This window comes from Schistocerca piceifrons, chromosome 3, assembly GCF_021461385.2.
Source record: "Schistocerca piceifrons isolate TAMUIC-IGC-003096 chromosome 3, iqSchPice1.1, whole genome shotgun sequence".
NCBI lineage: Eukaryota > Metazoa > Arthropoda > Insecta > Orthoptera > Acrididae > Schistocerca > Schistocerca piceifrons.
Genome location: NC_060140.1, coordinates 960,580,518 through 960,590,496, shown reverse-complemented (window position 1 = coordinate 960,590,496; position 9,979 = coordinate 960,580,518).

Below are 9,979 nucleotides of genomic sequence, written 5' to 3'. Positions count from 1 at the left end.
AATTTTCCCCCAAATTTAACAAAGAAGGACATCAAGAGTTGCAAATGTACCCATAAGCATATTAATTTTTTTTTCACTAACATGTATAGTATTACTGAAAAGAGGAGCTGAAGCTTCTCTGAACCTGAAGGTCAGTTTGAACACCACAGCATCTTATTGAGCACAGTTCCTTTGCAAGTGGTATATCCTTACCTCCATCTGGCATGTGACCCAAAGTATCCAGGCAATTAAAAGAGTACCTACAATTTAAAAAGCATTCTAAACAATGGTATGACTTGGTATTTTTCACTTACATGATATTTTTTCTAAATAGGAACAAACTGCAAGAAACTATTGCTGAGAGGATAATGAGGTAAAAGGGTTACATGGACATATGGTCGGAAGTGTGTTTAAAGGGGGATACACTCACTTGACGGTGGAGATAAAAAAGGTCTTTGACAGTGTCAGTGTAGGTTTCACTGATTAGAAACACACATGAAAACACACCAGCCAAACGGGAATGTTCTGTCTGTACTAGTGTTTAGCTTCAGTTTTTATGTTGCATGTCAATGTTTGTTTGCTGCCATATTTTGAGTAACAAGTATTTATAGAGTTAAAAGTGGTGCATCACATGTTAGCAGCTAAAAAGTGACATTAACAACAGTGAAGGGGCCTATTTGTCTTTCCAAACTGAGGCCCAAAAGCTCCAATTGGTGAATACCGAATTGTGAGGGAGTATCGAGGTCATCATCAAAGGAGCTAGAACCATTACAAGTAGAATACAAAAGACTGTGGGAGTGGTTGCAGGTGTCCTGGGAAAGTCTGACCATACCTAAGATGTACTTCAGTATCATGCAGATTTAGTTATAAATGCTCCAACCATAAATTCAGGTATCAGTATTTATAAATATGGCTCTACATTTCACTTAGTAATTTTATTCCCACCTGAACAGTGACCGAGAATGTTGTTTTCCTTTAGAACATTCATGAAATAGAAAGATATTTGTATGGAGTTATGAATTTCAGCTGAACATCACATGACTAAAGCTCATAGTGGATGCCACTGCATAGTTTGACTTGGCAGAATTTTTGTTAGCTGCAGAGGCTTGAAATATTGACCAGGGATTTAGAATGTACCAACCATAGGAGCATCAGTTTTGAATGCGGCAAGTTGTCCTCTCTCAAAGGAAAAAACTTCAGAAAATTATGAAGTACTTGTGCCAACCTATGTCCTGGGCAACAAAAGTACTCAAAATGTGGCTCTCCTTGACGGGGCAGAAGCACAAGCAGAAGATAGACTCATTAACAGAATAGATCCCAGCATAGGCATGGAAACTCAGTGTTCTATTCCATGAACTTTACCAGATGCTGTTTGTTTAGTGGTGCTGCAACAAGATGCCCATCAGTTTATGGCATGACATAACAACGTCATCACAACCATACTGTTTATTTAGAGCAGAGACTGGACGTTACCTTCTTGACCAGGCTAGTCACTGGGCGCTTGAGAGCCAATGAGGCAAAAACCTTGTGAATTTTGGGATTAGTGAATGTGGTAAAAGCTTCTCTACAGGCAAAGAAGTATGGCCATTCCACCCTCAACGGGCGATGCTCGTGAATTCCCTGCCCCTAGTTGTGCAAAATAATTACAGTTGCTTCGAGGGCTTTTGTACTATGATCTGTGATTCAATCCTCATCATGTGAAGATTTCTACACCCCTAATTAACAGTTAAAAAAGGGCATAAGTTTAATGTGGAACCCAATTGTGAAAAAGGGGTATCAAAGTTAAAAGGAGGTTCTGACATAGTTGCCAGTATTAGTTTAACAAGAGTTTGTGAAATCATTCAGTTTATCTAGCAGTGCTAGGAATTATGATGGTCGTGTATATTAACTGAGCCTAGGGTAACCTCATAGGCCAATAGGCTACATTTCATGGAAGTTAAAACAAATAGAGATTATTTACAGTACAACCAAAAGGGAGTTTCTGGCACCACAAATTACTTATATAGTATAACATTTCACTGTAGTCAAGTATCATTCTGAACTGACATGGCAGTTATGTCTTTATTATGTTGTTGTTGTTGTCTTCAGTCCAAAGACTGGTTTGAGGCAACTCTCCATGCTACTCAATCCTGTGAATGTATCTTTATCTCTGAGTAACTACTGGAACTTACATCCTTCTGAATCTGCTAACTGTATTGATCTCTTACGCTACCTCTATCATTTTTACTCTCCTCACTTCCCTCCAGTACTAAACTAATTATTCCTTGATGCCTCCAAATGTGTCCTACCAACTGATCCCTTCTTCTAGTCTCAAGTATTGCCACTAATTCCTCTTCTTCCCAGTTCTGTTCAGTACCTCCAAATTAGTTACATGCTCTACCCATTTGTATTGATAATGTTGTATTCACCTTGTAACGAAGCAGGGTTGCCCACTGCTATCCTGTTTCGGTTTTACACTCCTTCAGTAACTTAATTAAGCAATAAACCTTTTTTTTTTTTCACTACTCAGATTCCGACTACAGATTCTGTGGCCTTCAGCCTCATAGTACAGAATTCAGAAATAGTTTAAACAAAATTCCCCTAGTAATATCTATTATTTCAGTACATTCTAATGTCTATTCTGAAAGTAATGAGCTAATCAGTTTTATTGGAAATGCATACTATTAACAGTTATGGACAATGACGTATATTGTGCAATACATATTAAGTAAAATTCGAGTGAGCTAATAGGTCAAATTCAGCTATAAGACTGCATCCAAAAGAAAGCCTAAATTTTACTGTTTCCAGCAAAGTGTTCAAATTAACCTAAAGTCTATTAGTTAAATAGATATTAAGACTTAAAATATGTAGCCTATATGACTTTCAGTGCCAATTGTGACCAAACTACCAAATAATTCCGAGATCTGTTTCGATATTTTGCTACCTTTATTTTTCTATGTAAAATAACTCCAGTCTTAACTTTGCAAGTGCATTAATTAAGAATTAAGTAAATTTGAATATGCAAAAATTATTGTTCAAAAGGGCTGCCGTGGTTATAAGTCGGGAATTCCCACGGCGAATGCATAAGTTGGTTGGTTGGTTGGTTTGGGGAAGGAGACCAGACAGCATGGTCATCGGTCTCATCGGATTAGGGAGGATGGGGAAGGAAGTCGGCCGTGCCCTTTCAGAGGAACCATCCCGGCATTTGCCTGGAGTGATTTAGGGAAATCACGGAAAACCTAAATCAGGATGGCCGGATGCGGGATTGAACCGTCGTCCTTCCGAATGCGAGTCCAGTGTGTAACCACTGCGCCACCTCGCTCGGTCATAAGTTAGTTCCGCGTATTTAAATTGATACAGCTCACTCATGTTATTTAAATAATAAAACCCAATAGTTAACTTCAAAACCAGTTAGAAAGGATCATTTTAACCCTGGGAAATTATAAACTATAATATATTAACGGAAATAGTCAAATATTCAAGCGCTCGTCTATATAAGGTCTGAGCTGGTGCAGTTTTCTACATCTACATCTACATCCATACTCCCTAAGCCACCTGACGGTGTGTGGCGGAGGGTACCTTGAGTACCTCTATCGGTTCTCGCTTCTATTCCAGTCGCGCATTGTTCGTGGAAAGAAGGATTGTCGGTATGCTTCTGTGTGGGCTCTAATCTCTCTGATTTTATCCTCATGGTCTCTTCACGAGATATACATAGGAGGGAGCAATATACTGCTTGACTCTTCGGTGAAGGTATGTTCTCAAAACTTCAACAAAAGCCTGTACCGAGCTACTGAGCGTCTCTCCTGCAGAGTCCTCCACTGGAGTTTATCTATCATCTCCATAACGCTTTCGCGATTACTAAACGTTCCTGTAACGAAGCGTGCTGCTCTCCGTTGGATCTTCTCTCTCTCATCTATCAAGCCTATCTGGTACGGATCCTACACTGTTGAGCAGTATTCAAGCAGTGGGCGAACAAGCGTACTGTAACCTCCTTCCTTTGTTTTTGGATTGCATTTCCTTAGGATTCTTCCAATGAATCTCAGTCTGGCATCTGCTTTACCAATGATCAACTTTATATGATCATTCCATTTTAAATCACTCCTAATGCATACTCCCAGATAATTTATGGAGTTGACTGCTTCCAGTTGCTGACCTGCTATTTTGTAGCTAAATGATAAGGGATCTATCTTTATATGTATTCACAGCACATTACATTTGTCTACATTGAGATTCAATTGCCATTCCCTGCACCATGTGTCAATTCGCTGCAGATCCTCCTGCATTTCAGTATAATTTTCCATTGATACAACCTCTCAATATACCACAGCATCATCCGCAAAAAGCCTCAGTGAACTTCTGATGTCATCCACAAGGTCATTTATGTATAATGTGAATAGCAACGGTCCTACGACACTACCCTGCGGCACACCTGAAATCACTCTTACTTCGGAAGACTTCTCTCCATTGAGAATGACATGCTGCGTTCTGTCATCTAGGAACTCTTCAATCCAATCACACAATTGGTCTGATAGTCCATATGCTCTTACTTTGTTCATTAAACGACTGTGGGGAACAGTATCGAACGCCTTGCAGATGTCAAGAAACAAGCATCTACCTGTGAATCCGTGTCTATGGCCCTATGAGTCTCGTGGACGAATAGCACGAGCTGGGTTTCACACGACCATCTTTTTCTAAACCCATGCTGATTCCTACAGAGTAGATTTCTAGTCTCCAGAAAAGTCATTATACTTGAACATAATACGTGTTCCAAAATTCTACAACTGATCGACATTGGAGATATAGGTCTATAGTTCTGCACATCTGTTCGACGTCCCTTCTTGAAAACGGGGATGACCTGTGGCCTTTTCCAATCCTTTGGAACGCTACGCTCTTCTAGAGACCTACGGTACACCGCTGCAAGAAGGGGGGCAACTTCCTTCGCGTATTCTGTGTAAAATCGAACTGGTATCCCATCAGGTCCAGCGGCCTTTCCTCTTTTGAGTGATTTTAATTGTTTCTCTATCCCTCTGTCGTCTATTTTGATATCTACCATTTTGTCATCTGTGCGACAATCTAGAGAAGGAACTACATTCCAGTCTTCCTCTGTGAAACAGCTTTGGAAAAAGACATTTAGTATTTTTTCAGTTAGTTCTCGGTCAGATTCTCTTCGAGCAAAAGTGCGGCAAGTTGGTTAATTTTTCGGTAAATGTAATTGTGAACATTGTTAAAGACTGGAAGTTTTTGACCTACCTAATGTGACGATTAAGTGTAAGAGGCCTGGTCACGTGAATATTGTGCGTGTGAGTGATATCAAATAAATCGCACTATGGTTGTCATAAGTGTTCAACAATGAATAAGGTCTTGACTTTTGATTTTGGAAAACTTAATCTAGGATCCTGGCTTCTTAATTGTAGTGTGATTTAGGTGAGACGGACGCATCTACCGAGAAGACAATATTGAAAAAGCACAGCAAGGTAGGTCGAGAACACTGCGCACTATCTACTGGGTGAGGAAATGTTTCAATACCGGTACATCCGGTTGTGACGTGAACTAGTAAGAGGCACTAATATGAGGATACAGCCTGGCACGTTACAACCTGACCAGAAGTTTTGTTCCCCCAGCCACTGAAAGTCACTAACGCACACTATAGCTTTAACATTTCCATTTCCCTTTTTAAATTTTCTAACCTACCTGCACCATTTAAGGGATCTGACATTCCATGCTCCAATCCATAGAATGCCATTTTTGATTCTCCTGATAATGATGGCCTCCAGAGCAGTCCCCATCTGGAGAACAAGCTGCATGCTCTCGAGAAAACTTACGGCTGAAGTTTCCCCTTGCTTTCAGCTGTTCGCATTACCAGCACAGCAAAGCCATTTTGGTTGACGTTACAAGGCCAGTTCACTCAATCGTCCAGACTGTTGCCCCTGCAACTACTGAAAAGGCTGCTGCCCCTCTTCAGGAACCACACGTTTGTCTGGCCTCTCAACAGATACCCCTCCGTTGTGGTTGCACCTACGATATGGCCATCTGTATCACTGAGGCATGCAGGCCTCCCCACCAACGGCAAGGTCCATGGTTCATTATACTATTTATTACACAAAAAAGTTGCCTAATATGCTGGTCTTTAAAACTAAACGACTACAATTTCACTGTCAAACACAAATACGGAAAATTATAACTGAACACCAATGGCTTAACTGCAAATTTCACCCTTTCAAAACCAAAGAAAGGCTACTTTCTGAGTGGGTAGTGGGACAGCAAGCTACATCACCAGGCTTCTAAAGCTGCCAATAAACTATATTATAAAACTGAACAACATAATACAATTTTACTCCTAGTTGTTGTAACAAAGAATATTCTATCAGTATAATGGTAGCCTGCAATTTTGCCATATTGCTGAGAAGGCTATTAATACATGAATCTCCTCCTCCTTTTCCGATGCTACAGCCCATGGAGGGCCCAGGCCTTGTCGACAACCTGTCTCTTCCAATCCTCTCTTGACTTCATCTACATCTACATCTACATCTACATTTATACTCCGCAAGCCACCCAACGGTGTGTGGCGGAGGGCACTTTACGTGCCACTGTCATTACCTCCCTTTCCTGTTCCAGTCGCGTATGGTTCGCGGGAAGAACGACTGTCTGAAAGGCTCCGTGCGCGCTCGAATCTCTCTAATTTTACATTCTTGATCTCCTCGGGAGGTATAAGTAGGAGGGAGCAATATATTCGATACCTCATCCAGAAACGCACCCTCTAGAAACCTGGCGAGCAAGCTACACCGCAATGCAGAGCGCCTCTCTTGCAGAGTCTGCCACTTGAGTTCGTTAAACATCTCCGTAACGCTATCACGGTTACCAAATAACCCTGTGACGAAACGCATCGCTCTTCTTTGTATCTTCTCTATCTCCTCCGTCAACCCGATCTGGTACGGATCCCACACTGATGAGCAATACTCAAGTATAGGTCGAACGAGTGTTTTGTAAGCCACCTCCTTTGTTGATGGACTACATTTTCTAAGGTCTCTCCCTTATGAATCTCAACCTGGTACCTGCCTTACCAACAATTAATTTTATACAATCATTCCACTTCAAATCGTTCCGCACGCATACTCCCAGATATTTTACAGAAGTAACTGCTACCAGTGTTTGTTCCGCTATCATATAATCGTACAATAAAGGATCCTTCTTTCTATGTATTCGCAATACATTACATTTGACTATGTTAAGGGTCAGTTGCCACTCCCTGCACCAAGTGCCTATCTGCTGCAGATCTTCCTGCATTTCGCTACAATTTTCTAATGCCGCAACTTCTCTGTATACTACAGCATCATCCGCGAAAAGCCGCGTGGAACTTCCGACACTATCTACTAGGTCATTTATATATATTGTGAATAGCAATGGTCCCATAACACTCCCCTGTGGCACGCCAGAGGTTATTTTAACGTCTGTCGACGTCTCTCCATTGATAACAACATGCTGTGTTCTGTTTGCTAAAAACTCTTCAATCCAGCCACACAGCTGGTCTGATATTCCGTAGGCTCTTACTTTGTTTATCAGGCGACAGTGCGGAACTGTATCGAGCGCCTTCTGGAAGTCAAGAAAAATAGCATCTACCTGGGAGCCTGTATCTAATATTTTCTGGGTCTCATGAACAAATAAAGCGAGTTAGGTCTCACACGATCGCTGTTTCTGGAATCCATGTTGATTCCTACATAGTAGATTCTGGGTTTCCAAAAACGACATGATACTCGAGCAAAAAACATGTTCTAAAATTCTACAACAGATCGATGTCAGAGATATAGGTCTATAGTTTTGCGCATCTGCTCGACGACCCTTCTTGAAGACTGGGACTACCTGTGCTCTTTTCCAATCATTTGGAACCTTCCGTTCCTCTCGAGACTTGCGGTACACGGCTGTTAGAAGGGGGGCAAGTTCTTTCGCGTACTCTGTGTAGAATCGAATTGGTATCCCGTCAGGTCCAGTGGACTTTCCTCTGTTGAGTGATTCCAGTTGCTTTTCTATTCCATGGACACTTATTTCGATGTCAGCCATTTTTTTGTTTGTGCGAGGATTTAGAGAAGGAACTGCACTGCGGTCTTCCTCTGTGAAACAGCTTTGGAAAAAGGTGTTTAGTATTTCAGCTTTACGCGTGTCATCCTCTGTTTCAATGCCATCATCATCGCGGATTGTCTGGATATGCTGTTTCGAGCCACTTACTGATTTAACGTAAGACCAGAACTTCCTAGGATTTTCTGTCAAGTCGGTACATAGAATTTTACTTTTGAATTCACTGAACACTTCACGCATAGCCCTCCTTACGCTAACTTTGACATCGTTTAGCTTCTGTTTGTCTGAGAGGCTTTGGCTGCGTTTAAACTTGGAGTGAAGCTCTCTTTGCTTTCGCAGTAGTTTCCTAACTTTGTTGTTGTACCATGGTGGGTTTTTCCCACCAGCTTCACCAGCCTTCTCCAGTTCCATACTCTTTAACTTTCTCAGAGCCGTCTCTATATCACACACTAGCCATCACAATCCTGGTCTCCCTGCTGAGCAGCTACCATCTGGTTTTGCCATCAGATCTTTCTTTGGCACTCGCTGTTCTTCCATTCTCTGCAAATTCCCTAACCACTGTAACCTTTGTGCCTTTACATCTGTGGTGACTTGGGGATTTTTATAGAGTTCATACAGTTCTGAATTGGTCCTAATTCTCCAAGCACCATTTTCATACACTTCACGATATATCTTGCACAGTACTTTGCAGTCCCTTGCATTCAAGGCTTTTCTGACATATTGCCATTGGCCACATTTCGACCCCATACATAACAACTGGTTTTATAATTGTTTGTAAACTGTCATTTTCATGTGTCTTGAAATGTGGAAGGATTGCAACATGTTAAAGAAGTTGTAATAGACCTGATACACGCAGCTATTCTTACTTTTATCTCTGTTGGTACCATATTACCTACCGTAACCATTCCTCCCAATATTGATTTACTCTTTCAAATCCTTCAAACTGCTTAATACCTCTCCACCTTGTTTTGTTTCAGGTACTGAGCATATGCTTTTTTCTTTAGTTACAGCAAACCCATGTGCCGCTACTTCACGTTCTAAAACTACATACTTTTCCATCAAATGTTCTGTGTTTCTTCCAAGCATGGCTAAGTCGTCTGCAAATGCCATCTCCTCAGTTGTCCTGTTGTAAACAGTACCATCTGTTTTGCTTGGCTGTTTTCACATGAAAGCCTACAGGACCAAGTTAAATAAACCATCTGTTTTGCTTGGCCGTTTTCACATGAAAGCCTACAGGACCAAGTCAAATAATGTTGGTGACACACAATTCCCTTACTCAAGTTTTTGAACGACTGGAAAATTATTGGAATATTTTCAATTAACTTTTATTTTGCAGCTGATTTTGTTTGGGTCATTTTCATGAGAATTATTAGCTTTGGTGGTATCCCCAGCTCCCATAGCACCATAGAAAGACAACTAATTACTGTGAACTTTTAAAATAAAATAAACTAATTAATTTGCCTGTGATGTATTAACCAGACAGACAAATAATTACCAGGCTGAACGCACATGCACTCAATGTTAAATAACGTACCCCAACTACTACAGTTTATAATTTAGCTAATAAAAGTTTATCATCATTAATATTCACACATTAATTCACAGATTGATGAAAGCAACTGTGTGATTAAGTGATCTGAAAATAGCTTGAGCCCCAATATAGTGGTTAGCAAACACACTATATAAAATTAATAAACAAAAATAGTTAGAAAAAACAGGCAGTGTTCACAGCTTAAATTTAACAGAGGCTAAACTCCACAGTAACTCATATATAAATAAGTCTAACTGATACACAATGTATTAACCTAAGTGTCAATTAGTGGCAGAAAACATTCAAAGTCCCTGAGTAAAAGTCCAGACTCAGTGCACAAACTCAGAGTCCAAATCAACTTCTCTCTCTCTCTCTCTCTCTCTCTCTCTCTCTCTCTCTCTCTCACACACACACACACAC